Here is a 13,496-nt window from a genome sequence, read left to right on the forward strand (position 1 = left end):
CCAAAAGCTCCAGCACCAGGGATGCCGATGGTATAAGTCTCAGTCCAAGGCCAAAAGCCTGAGACCCTGGAGGGATTGGTGGGGATGCTGGAGTGAGACTTGGGGTCCAAAGCCTGAAGAACCTAGAGTTCTGATGTCCAAGGACAGAAGAAGAGAGAGGAAATATCCCAGCTCCAGAAGAAAGAGAGGAAATCACCTCTCCTCTGCCTGTTCTTTCAGGCCCCTATTTGATTGGATGGTGCCAGCTCACATTGAAAGAGGATCTTCCCTACTCAGTCCACCAGCTCACTTGCCAGTCTCCTCTGGAAACACCCTCATAGGCACACCCAGAAGTAATGGCTTCCCAGTTCTCTAGATTTTCCTTGATTCAGTCAAGTTGACACCTAAAATTAACCATTACAGGTATAGAGTGGCTTGAGGTTATAGGTTATAGGATCTTGAAAGTTATACTAAGGAGTTCCACCTTTACACAATAAATAATGAGATTTCTTGAAGAAGAGAGTGTCATAATCTGATAGGAAGCGAATGGGACATTCAAGCAAATGGGACAAATTTGACAGGGGGAAAATGTTACCAAGCACTTACTTGTCATGCAGTAAAAAATATGCTAGGAGCTTGACGTGCCTAATCTTATATAATAGTCACAAGGGCCACATGAGTAAGGAAGGCACTCCTACTACCCATTTTATAGCATAGAAATTGAAGCTTAGAAACTGAGTTTTGGAAGCAAGAACACTATTTTAATAATTTAGATAAGAAATAATGAGGGTCTGAACTAGGACAGAATAAGGCCCAAGAGAAATGGAAAGAATGAATGGTATTTTAGAGAATTGCATTTTATATGCATTATGCTCCATTATTTCCATTAGCACACTTTGTATTACAAGTGACAAAAAAAAAAAGCTCACATTTGCTTAAATAATAAAAGGAACTTACTGGCTCAGGAGCTGAAAACTCTAGTGCCAGTAATAATTTCAAGTGTGGCCTGTTTGGCCACCCAAACTATGACACCAATGACACAAATGCAGTCGATCCCACTGCTCTTCCACCTTTGGGGTCAGAGTTATCTGCAGTCACCTCATGGTGCTTTGGCAGCTCTAAGCTCTCCCCTCCTCACTAAATAGAGCTGCCTCAGTTTCAGGATTCCCATAACATTGTGGCTCCCTTTAAGAAAAAGAATAAGAGAAACAAAATCAGATATAAAGGAAAATAACTTTTAGAATGCAAAAAGAAATCATACGAAACTACAAATTTTAAAAGCTGACAAGGCTGGGTGCAGTGGCTCATGCCTGAATCCCAGCACTTTGGGATGGCAAATCAGGCAGATAGCTTGAGCTCAGGAGTTTGAGACTAGCCTGGGCAACATGGCGAAATCCCATCTCTATTAAAAATACAAATAATTAGCCAGGCATGGTGGTGTGCACCTTTAGTCCCAGCCACTTGGGAGGCTGAGGTGGGAGAATCACCTGAGCCTAGGAGGTCAAGGCTGCAGTAAGCCAAGATCATGTCTCTGCACTCCAGCCTGGGCAACCAGAGTGAGACCTTGTCTCAAAAAAAAAAAAAGCTGACAAATACCAAAACATTACATGACAAAATTAGTATCATGCTTTATTATTAGTAGTAGTAGTTAACTTCCTGATACAACTCTAGAATATTTTCTTCCTATATTTTTGGCTAAAATAACTTTGAACACTTCTTCATATTATGGTTTTGTGACATTTCCTATGGAGAATTATAGAAATTAATTCAATTTTTACTCTATTGTGGTGGATAAATATTTTTATTATTATTTCCAGTTTACAAAAGGGTTTTAGCCCCTACCGTTTTACAACTAGTTTTCGGCAGTACTGCTTCTGCCACTTCCTCCAGAGCTTCCTGCTTAGGCTGTGCTTTGTATGCCTCAGAAAGTTCAGTCATTTGATCTTTTTTTTTAATATGAAAACTTCATTTATTGTTATTCTTTACATTTTTTACAGCAAAATTAGTCATGTTTTATTGTATCTTAAGAGTAAAAGAAAAATTAACCTCGTACTACAGTCTACTGTTCCACTATAAGTGATGTCTACTCAAATATACATTAGTTTTTAGATGCACTATATTTGGGGTTGTTCAAAATAGTTTTTCTTAAAACTATAATTAAAAATGAAAAAATTTTAAAGTGGTTTAAAGGTATTAAAATGTGAAATTCCCTTAACTTCCAGCCATGTGGCATTATCATGTCTCTTTCTCTCTCTTCTTGGGCTCTCTCTTCTCCTCCTCCCCATATTTTCTGTCAAATAAGTACTATTTACTCATTTAGTTGCTTATCAAGTACTTATTCTTGGTTTCAAAAAAATTAATGGTAACTGTATTTTTCTCATTTTTTAGCATTATTCAAATGTTTACATTTTAATACCTAAGTCATTTGATCTTGCTGGTCGTGGCCTCCACTGGCCAGTCCTGAAGCAGCTGGCCCCAATCCACCCTGCCTTTGGTTCCCACACATACACCTGAGCAGGGAGGGAGTAGAGCAGCCTTTTGTTCAGTAACTTCTCTTGGTGTCAAAGATGGGATATGGATGCTCCATGAAGTCAAGCAGGGCCTGAGTGAATGGGGTCTATTGCTAGCTTCAGGGCTACCACCAGGTCTGTAGTAATGCTGTGAAACACTCCCCAAAATCTTAGTGGCTAAAATTACAAATATATCTTTTTTCACTCACAGGTTCACAGGTGAAATGGGATGGCTGTGACTCGGGAGTGGGTCTAGATTTAGATGGACTCTGCATCTCATTCTTGGATGCACGGCTACCGAGGGCTTGTCATTCCCATGGTGGATGGCAGAAGTGAAAGAGGCTAGCCAAACCATGCAAGTGCATTTAAAACCTCAGATTGGACGTTATATTTGCTCACTTACCACGGGTGAAGGCAAGTCATATGACCAAGCCAAAAGTCAGTTGAGAAGGAAGGTATACTTTGCCCAGGTGGATCATGGCAAAAGCAGAGAGGGAAGGAAGAATCATGAACCAAAATCATCATCCACCAGAGTTCTCCCTCTTTGCCACAAATGATCCATTTGTATACAGGAAGGAAAATACCCTCACCCCTCACCAAGACACCCCAAAAGTCTCATCTAATCATTGCATCAGGTCCATAATCTCATGAATGTACATCAGGTCCAACTGCAGCTCTACTTGATCTGAAGGCCTACAAACTGCCAAGCAAGTTATCTCCCCCAGCACATCCATCATATAGTGGCAGAACAGGGATGGAATAACTGCAGTAAACACTGCCATTCAAAAAGGTGAAGAAGACCGGGTGTGGTGGCTCATGCCCATAATCCCAACACTTTGGGAAGCTGAGGTGGGTGGATTGCTCAAGCCCAGGAGTTCAAGACCAGCCTGGGCAACATGATGAAACCCCATCCCTTGAAAAAATACAAAAATTAGCCAGGCAAGGTGGCGTGCACCTGTAGTCCCAGCTATTTAGGAGGCTGAGGTGGGAGGATTGCTTGAGCCCCAGAGGCAGAGGTTGCAGTGAGCAGAGATCATGCCACTACACCCCAGCCTGGGCAATAGAGTGAGACCCCATCTAAAAAAAAAGGAAATAAAAAAAAAATGGAGAAGTATGGTAGGCATATAGGCACATGGCAATTGCCAGTCTGTGAAAATTTCAAAAATCTTTTGGGCAATGTTTGCACATTTTCTCTACTCTAGGAAAAGGATATATTATTTGATTAGGGCCTGGTTCTGCTCCGTAGACATAGCTCTCTATAGCTCTCCAATCTACTGTGCTCCATGACTCTTGGCTCCCCGCTTTGAGGTCTTGGTTTTCCATTTCCTCAGTCATATCTGAAGAGAGTATTGGAGAACATGATCTTTTTGGTAGTTTGGACAACTTCCTTAGCCCACTTTATGATGCAGAAAATTTGGAGTCCAAAGGTCTTTTTTAAAAAAATAGTTATATTGGCTAGGCACAGTGGCTCACACCTGTAATCCCAGCACTTTGCAAGGCGGAGGCAGGTGGATCACTTGAGGTCAGGAGTTCGAGAACAGCCTAGCCAACGTGGCGAAACCTCGTCTCTACTAAAAACACAAAAATTAGCCAGGCATGTTGGCACGCGACCATAGTCCCATAGTCCCAGCTACTCGGGAGGCTGAGGCAGGAGGATCGCTTGAACCTGGGAGGCAGAGGTTGCAGTAAGCTGAGATTGTGCCACTACACTCCGGCCTGAGTGACAGAGCAAGACTCCATCTTAAAAAAAAAAAAAAAAAAAAAAAACTTTATTGAGGTATAATGTGTAGACATACAATTCACCCATTTAAAGCATAAATTTTTTTCTGATATTGATATAGCCGCTGCAGTTTTCTTATGGCTGTTATTTGCATGATATGTCTTTTTCCATCCTTTACTTTCAACCTATTTGTGCCTATGACTCCAAACTTTATTTCTTGTAGACAGCATGTAGTTGGTCCTAAAGAAGCAGTTCACACACACAGAATAAAGAATTCCCAAGGGCCTAGAAAGTGCTCAACCTCAGTCAAATCAGATGCAAATTAGAGCAAAATGAGATATTTTTCTCCCATTAGAATAGCAAGGATTTGTTTTAAATAACAACATAAAGTGTTTGGACCTTGTGTAGGAAACTGGCTTTCTCATACACTATGGGAATGCAAATTGGTACAATTTCTTTGGAGAAAAATTTAACAATGTCTATTAACAGTTTAAAATTTTATTTGCCCTAGCAATTTATCTTTAGGGGTTTATCTTTAAAAAAATATTCCCACACAATAAGATATGTATACAAGAATATTCACTGCACTCTATTAAAAGAACAACACTAAAGAAACTTAAATGTCAATTAATTGAGAGTGGTTACACTAAGAACAAAAATGGATTTCCATGAAGCTGTTAATAATAATAATAATAATAATAATAATAAGGTAGATCAGTACCTCCAAGACAGTTTCTTACATGAAAAAAAAAATGGTAATCATGGCTGCCTTTGGGAAGGAGGCCAGCCTAAACACTCAGGGCTGGGTTGGGGAGGAGATTTAATACTTTTTGCTGTAAATTTTTTGTACTATTTGGATTTTTTTTCACATGCTTGTAATTTGTTTTCAAATTAAAAAAAAAAAAAAAAAACAGGCTGGGCATGGTGGCTCACACTTGTAATCCCAGCACTTTGGGAGGCTGAGGTGGGTCGATCACCTGAGGTCAGGAGTTCAAGACCAGCCTGGCCAACATGGCAAAACCCCGTCTCTACTAAAAATACAAAAATTAGCCGGGTATGGTCGTGGTGTGCCTGTAATCCCAGCTACTCTGGAGGCTGAGGCAGGAGAATCACTTGAAACTAGGAGGCAGAGTTTGCAGTGAGTGAGATTGTACCACTGCACTCCAGCCTGGGCGACAGAGTGAGACTGTCTCAAAAAAAAAAAAAAGAAACAAACAAAAAAATAGGCCAAGCACAATGGTTCACACCTGTCATCCCAGCACTTTGGGAGTGAGGAGAACAAAGATTACCTGGTAGCAATAAAGCAGAACATCAGGCAGACCATCCAGAGCCAAAACTTATCTGAAGAATTCAGAAGTAATTAGACTTTCCTATTGTCTAAAGCATCTGGTACCAGGATTCTTTCCTAAAAATTTGTAAGTAACTAGAATTTCTATACATCTTCAGAATGCATGCATGTTGAAACTCATTATTCAATCTTTGGTCAAGTCACCAAAATGTCTACAAATGTAATCATTTATCATGACCTATGTGACTAATATGATCCAAATTACCCTTACATTCCTGCTTTAAGTTCCATAAATACTCCTAAGGAAAATTCCACCATGGCAGTGAGCTCAGTCCTCTTTTACTGAAGCACCCTGCTACACTCTTCTGCAGTGTTCTATCTCTTGACACTTTCCTTTTCCTTTCCTTTCCTATACTGTTGTCAGTAAATTCTTCTTATTACCCATGAGCCAATCACTTTCTGTTTTGGGGGCTCTCACACCTTGCCTGGCAGGGAGGCCAAGGTGGGAGGATCCTTGAGCCTAGGAGTTTGAGACGAGCCTGGGCGACATAGTGAGACCCATCTCTACAAAAAAACAGAAAATTATTCTGGTGTGGTGGCATGCACCTGTGGTCCCAGCTACTTGGGAGGCTGAGACAGGAAGATCACCTGAGCCTGGGAGTTTGAACCTACAGTGAGCCGTTAGGGTGCTACTGCATTCCAGCCTGGGTAACAGAGTGAGACTCTGTCTCAAAAAAAAAAAAAAAATGTTTAAGACAAGAAAAAAAATTGATCATAGCAGTAAAGTGGGAAAGACCACAGCTGGAGTGCAAGCATGTGGGTGCCAAGGCCCTTGGATCCCTGAAGCTTCACCGAAAATCAGTGACTACCCATGACAAATTGATTAATAGGAGAAAAGGCATAGAAATTTATTTAACATGTTTACACAGGAGTTTTCAGAATGAAGACCCAACCCCACAGTGGGGTACAGAAGCTTATGTACCGTCTCAAGGTTACAGAAACAATGGGCGTTCAAAATGTGGCCAAAAGTAGGCTTTAGTGGCAAGATAGGTTATAGGAGGGAGAAAGGAAGAGGCTCAGCTAGCACAGGTGGCCTTGTTTTGTAGATGAAAGCTCACAGGTAGCAGCCTTCAGAGAGAATACATGATAAATGTTTCTTTCACATCTTTAAGGTGTCAAACTCTCAATTCATCTTTCCTAGATCCAGACAAGGGAAGGCCTGGCTACATTAACAGAGTTTCTCTACAGACGCAAATTTCCTCCACAAAAAAAACAGCTTTGCAGGGTCACTTTAGTCTGTTGGCCCTGTGGCAGCCATCTCAAAATATGCCAAAGAAATATATTTTGGGGTAAAATATTCTGACTTCCTTCAAGAGGTCATCTAAACTCAAGAAATGCAAAGAATGGAGGGGAGGGTAGAGCATCTGGGCTCATCTTCCCTTTTCTTTCATCCTGATCACATCCTACCCTGCTACTTACCACTGTTTTAGGGTCAGAGAATAAGCCTCAGGGAAATATCTCCAAACTAAGATGAGTGGCAGGGAAAGGTAGGGTGACAGACTCTGTGCCATGCTGGTGTGGACCCTGACAGTGCACAATCCCAGTGGCTGCTTCCTCCTTCCCACTGACCTGCCTGCTGAGAATTGCTTCCAAAGGCACATCCTGTGAACATTTTGAGGGAGCCTTATACTTCCTTTTAAACTTGCTTGAATTTTCCCTGGGCAGTTCACAGATATTGAGGCACTGAAAGAAATTTCCCAAACAGCCTAAAAATTCTTCTTTGTGGAAATGAAAAACTTGCTCTCACTGAACAAGTAATCAACCATTATTCTCCAAAGAGCCATTTCCTCTTTGTAAGCTACCAAGTCCACTTCGTTCCTAGTTTCATAAATGTAACCATTTTTTAAAATGAGCTGCCATCACAATGGCCACTCCACCATTATAGATGAAAGCAGCAAAGTAGGAAATAAGGGACTTAGCAGTAGTGGGATAATTCCCCTGGCTCTGAGAAATTGTCTGCATTGCCTTTTAGGCTGCAGTTTTGTAGATGGGCCAAGCAATTCCAGACTCAAAGTATTATTAATAGTTTAACCATCAACAGAAAAAGCAGGCCAATTTAAATTTGCTGGGGAAAAAAAATAGCTTTAACAAGATTAAAGCACATTCTTTATCCAGATGAACCAAGATGCAAAAAGTTAAAATGAAAACAGCTGCCATTTTTGCAAAAGATAAAAGGAATGCAACATGGAGTCATAGAGTATAATTACAGAAAAGATCTAGAGCAATCTTTATAATCACCCAACAGAGTCTTCCTGGCTGCTGCACAGACAAAACCAGTTTATTCGAGACCATGGTACTGCAGTAAAGAAAGAGTTAAATTAATGTGAGACTGGTCACACAGAAGCCAGGGTTATTCCTCAAATCAGACTCCCAGAAGGCTTAGATTAGGGTTTCTCAAGGATGGTTTGGTGGGGAGGGGACCGGGGAATGGCTGCTGCTGATTGGTTAGGGATGCAATCATAGGAGTGTGGAAAATGGTCCTTGTGCACTGAGCCTGCCTTTGGGTGGGGGCTACAGGAGCAGTAGAGTCATGAGTCATGAATCTGAGTGAAGTCATTCTGAAAAACATCTCAAAAGACCAACCTTAGGATCTACAATAGTGATGTTATCTACAGGGGTAATTGGGGAAGTTACAAATCTTGTAACCTCCTGACCAAAAGCTGGCTATTGTTTATGCCTACATCTTAGCAGAATTCAGACCCCTCTCATATGCTAAACTTGGAGCCTTTCATTATGTTTACAAAATGTTGGGCAGGACTGTTATCACCCTTGCTTTACAGTTGAACTATAAGCTAAATTCCTCCCATGGTTAGCTTGGCTTAAGCCCAGGAAAGAGCAAAGACAGCTGGTCTGCGAGGCCAGAAGCAGGATGGAGTCAGCCATGCTGGATTTCTCTCATTGTCATAATCTTTGCAAAGGCAATTTCATTAGCTAGTCTCCATTAAAAGCAGGTGGTAATGGTTTTTAATCTTTTCTGGGGTCAGAACTGTCCTTTAGAATCTAGTAAAAATGTAACCGTTTAAAAATACAGGTCCAAGAGTTAGATGGCCTGAGTTCATACCTGTCTACCATTTATTACCTTTGTACCTTGGGCAACTAACTTAACCCTTACAAATCTCAGTTTTCCTATCTATAAAATGGAAATAAAAACAGTGACTGTTTAATAGGGTTGTTGTGAGAGCCAAACAAGATAACCCACATATAGAGCTTACAACAGTGCCTGGCACTCACAAAGCACTTAGTAAGTGCTACCTATGACTAACACTATATGGGCTCCAGTATCCAAAAATACAGGGATTTCTGGCTTTAGACAGGGTTGGATCCAGCGGCTCAAATAATGCTCTTGTATCTCCTCTGCTTTCTCTGTGTTGGCTCCATTCTCAGGCAGGCTTTCCCCAACAGGAGTGTTCTCTTGGAAACATGAATAAAAAAGCATATCTCCTTAATATTCCCGGATTTGAGTCTCATTGTCTCGATGTCATGCCCAAACCTGAACAAATCACTGTGCTCAGAGAAATGCAAAGCTCTGATTGGCCAAACTGGTGTCACTGAGGGCTGGGAAGATCATCCCCACCCAAGAACACACAGGGACAGACAGAATGGAAGGGTGGTGTTTCCCTGAGAAAAATCGGGATGTCATCATTCCTAAGAGAAGACAGAATGGAAACTGGACAGGGAAAACAACAGACAACCACCTATTCCAAGGTTAATAACCTCTGTTTTACTCAAACACCTTTTCAATTGTCAGGGAAATTGGAAAGACTCCATGATTTTTTCCTTTGTCCATTCAATACTTAACAGTTCTAAATGTAAAATATTATTCTTTTGCCTAACTATGAACATTTAAGAGGAATTAAAACTCTCTTTCTCTAAGACTCTAGAGTCATTTTCAAAAGAAAACTTGTTTTTACCATGTTTTGATTCTGTGGTATTTGGTTTTTGGAATCTTGGTTACTTTGTCTATAAAAATGAGAGGGTTGGCTTGGATCAGCTCTAAAGTCCCAAGCAAACATCTGTGATTTCTAAGAACAATAGCAATGACTCAACGAAAATTTTGCTTGTTAGCGTCAATTCCATGTGCTCTAGAAAAGTCTTTCTTTTATCTGGGCCAGTTCTTCAGAGCTCATCTCTGGAGTGGATTGATTTCAGAGGACATACACTAGATCCACAGTGCCTGGTCCATGTCCTGCCTCAGTTTATTACAGCTGTGTGACTTTGGACAAGTTACATAACCTTTCTGAAAATTAGTTTCCTTATCTGCAAAATGAAGGTAATAATAGACCTTACCTCATAGGGCTATGTGAGCATTAAATAATTTAATACATGGAAGTATATGGCCCTGTGTTAATAAAGGTGTTAGGGTAACTGCAGGACCAGCCCAAACTGGGCCTACTCTGTGCATAACACAATGTTGAGTTACCTTGTAGGTAGAACAGAACCAAAACTGCAAGTTATGTGACTCAGGCATGTGCAATAGAAAAAGCTTTGACTTCTAACAATACCCAGAACCAACAATGCCTCTCCAAGGAACCAAGAAGACAAGGACATGACCAGAACCTGAACATTAGAACCTTTCAGAAGTGAGGGGGTCCATTGGCCCAGAAGATCTGGGACTGAAATCTACCTCAACATATCTTACTGTAAATGGTCAAATTTAAAGCCCTCCAATCAGACCCTGCAAAGCCCACATTCCTAAATCATTTTCCTTGACCTCTGACCCCTTAAAGCTTGTCCCAAACCCCAAACCCCAAACTTCAGAGACGAAATCAAGCTGCACCTCCTGCCTCCTTGCTAGATGGCCTCAAAATAAAGCCTTTCTTGTCTCAAAAGCTAGTGCCATAGTAGTGGCTTCTAGGCACGTCAGGCAGTAAGCCCATTTTCTTGGTATGATAACATTAGCTATTACTAAGAAAGCCGCATCACCACAAGTGAAGAAACGTAGTGGGCCCCCAACAGCACGCTGAATTTTTTCATTTAAAATTTCCATCTTGACTGGGCACAGTGGCTCACACCTGTAATCCTAGCACTTTGGAAGGCAAAGCCAGGAGGGTTACTTGAGGCCAAGAGTTCAAGGTCAGCCTGGGCAAGACAGCAAGAATCTGACTCTATTTTTTTAAAAATTAAAAACTAAAAATTTCATCTCTTTTTCCAAAGATCCTTACCCTTCCAAAAATAAGGATATTAGTTTTCTTTTCCTTTAGTTTTTCAAATATGTATTTGAAAATAATTAGTTAAGTAAATGCTTCAAATGAAGACTCTTTAGCCCAAGTTATATTCAAAGTAGAAAAAAATGAACTATCAAAGACCATTCCCTTCAGGCAGTTCTCCAAGTTACCGAACTTGGACTTGACATACCCATTCTGCTATGGCTTCTGGCACAACTGACTCTAACAGGTCCAGCTGCATAATGGAAATCCTGCCATCTTCACATAAAGGTTTAACAGATTCACATTATGGTCAAATAGACAAACCTCTAAGTCCTAGAACCAAACAATATGTAGCACATTTTACATTGTAACCCAGCACATATGTATACATACAAAACTAGATACATATTTATATCAAGATTCATAAAAATTTGATGACACAATATGTAACTTTACTAAGTAAGACTGATTTTTTTTTTTTTTTTTTCTGAGACGGAGTCTCACTCTGTGGCCCAGGCTGGAGTGCACTGGCATGATCTCGGCTCACTGCAACCTCTGCCTCCTGGGTTCAAGCAATTCTCCTGCCTTAGCCTCGTGAGTAGCTGGAATTACAGGCACACACCACCATGTCCAGCTAATTTTTGTACTTTCAGTAGAGATGGGGTTTTGCCATGTTGGCCAGGCTGGTCTCCAACTCCTGACCTCAGGTGATCCGCCCACCTCAGCCTCCCAAAGTGCTGGGATTACAGGCTTGAGCCACCACGCCCGGCCAAGACTGATTTTTCTATACTATTTTATTTCATGTTTTACCAAAAAAAAATTTTTTTTTTTTGAGACGGAGTCTTGCTCTTTCGCCCAGGCCATACTGCAGTGGCGCTATCTCGGCTCACTGCAAGCTCCGCCTCCCAGGTTCACGCCATTCTCCTGCCTCAGCCTCCCGAGTAGCTGGGACTACAGGCACCCGCCACCGTGCCGGGCTAATTTTTTGTATTTTTAGTAGAGACGGGGTTTCACCATGTTAGCCAAGATGGTCTCGATCTCCTGACCTTGTGATCCGCCCTCCTCGGCCTCCCAAAGTGCTGGGATTACAGGCGTGAGCCACTGCGCCTGGCCTACAAAATTTTAGATACCCACTAAATTTATTTCAAGATCTGCTAATAAGTAGTACCATAAAGTTTAAAATAGCCTTAGAGACCTCAGTTGGTACATTAAGGAACTTAATAAGAAAATAAACAACAAGGTAACTAAAAGCTAAATAAATAGTTTCAGTTATTTTGAATTTTTACTAATTGGGATCTTCTTAGTTTCCCTCCAGCCGGAAACAATTGCATCCTTCTCTGAAGTCTCATAGACTTATTTCCCAAATCAGTCAAATTTATTCCCCAGCTCTGCTGTAAACTCCTGGGAATACAGATACTGCATTTTTTGTGTTAACTAAGTTATGAGGGAAAGAACTCTGAATTTAAGTAGGAGAATCTAGGTTTGAAGTCAGTTCTGCCATTTGGAAGCTCAGTGATTTGGGGTAGGTCACGCAATATCACACAGCCCCAGTTTTCTCATCTGTGAATTCAGGATAATAATAGTCACAAAAAGTCAAGTAGAACTTTCAGTTTCAGGTCCAATGTGTAAAGAGCTTGTAAGTCATCATTCCCATTCTCAAAACAAGAAAAAAGTGGAACAAACTGAAAATTAATGACTTTTCTTGGATCCATCAGAAAATTGAGGTCACAGAGCAAACTGCCACCCCCAAATCTGGAAAGACAGCTGAATGCAGACAATCACAGCCAATATCTACTGACCTGGAGCAGAAACCGCTGGAGTCATAAAGTGGTAGGAACACTTACATGGAGGCTGAATGGACTAGAATGAGAGTGAGAAACTCCTGTGGGCGTAGTCGTGGGTGAACCCACACACTTTCATGGGCTTTATCTTCCAGAACTCCAACAGGTTCTCACATTGGAGAGCCAAGAAAGATCCCCCCATATCTCTGGCAGTGGGAGGGGGATTGTAACCATTTTGAAATACACTGAGTGGTCCAGAGCATTCCCCAAAATGAAGGTCAAATCTCTAGCAAAAAGCCTTCCGGAGCCTTACCCCATCTACAGAAAAGGCATTTATCCAACTCTACTCCCTCTAGCCTTACTGTATCACCTAAGATGGAAGAAAAAAAGCTGAAAAATATTTGCAAAGGGCACAACCTAGGGAACATAAGACCAGTAAAAGGCTAAGATTAATTATGTGATTATAGAATGTTTCCCCTCCCTCACGCTTTACCACCACCTCAGCAAGCCTCCAGTATAATAACAATGGATTGCTGCTGAAAGAGCTGCAAGGCTCAGACTCTAGATAAGGAGGACTTAAGGAAGACAATAAAGTAGACCACAAAAAGAACACTAGAGTAATTTGAAGCCTCTGGCTTCTACAACTGTAGCAAACATTAAACACAGCTCAACTCCTAGCCAAATTAACATTAAACCTCACACTAAAGGTCTTTTACCTCATTTCCTATTAACAAATACCTCATGCCCTAATTTCAGGGAAAGAAAAATTTAAGGCATGCTAAAAAGCAAGAAAATCACAGTCTGAAGAGACAAAGCATGATGAGAACCAGCATCAGATATGACACAGATTTTGTAATTACCAGACAGAAAATTTTAAATAACTATAATTAATACATTAAGAACTCTGCTGGAAAAAGTAGACAATATGTAAAAACAAATGGGTAAGGTAAGCAGAGAGATGGAAAGTCTAAAAAAGATTAAGAAATGCTAGGAATCAAAAACACTGCAAGA

The sequence above is a fragment of the Pan paniscus genome, chromosome 7 (genome assembly GCF_029289425.2).
Source record: "Pan paniscus chromosome 7, NHGRI_mPanPan1-v2.0_pri, whole genome shotgun sequence".
Lineage (NCBI taxonomy): Eukaryota > Metazoa > Chordata > Mammalia > Primates > Hominidae > Pan > Pan paniscus.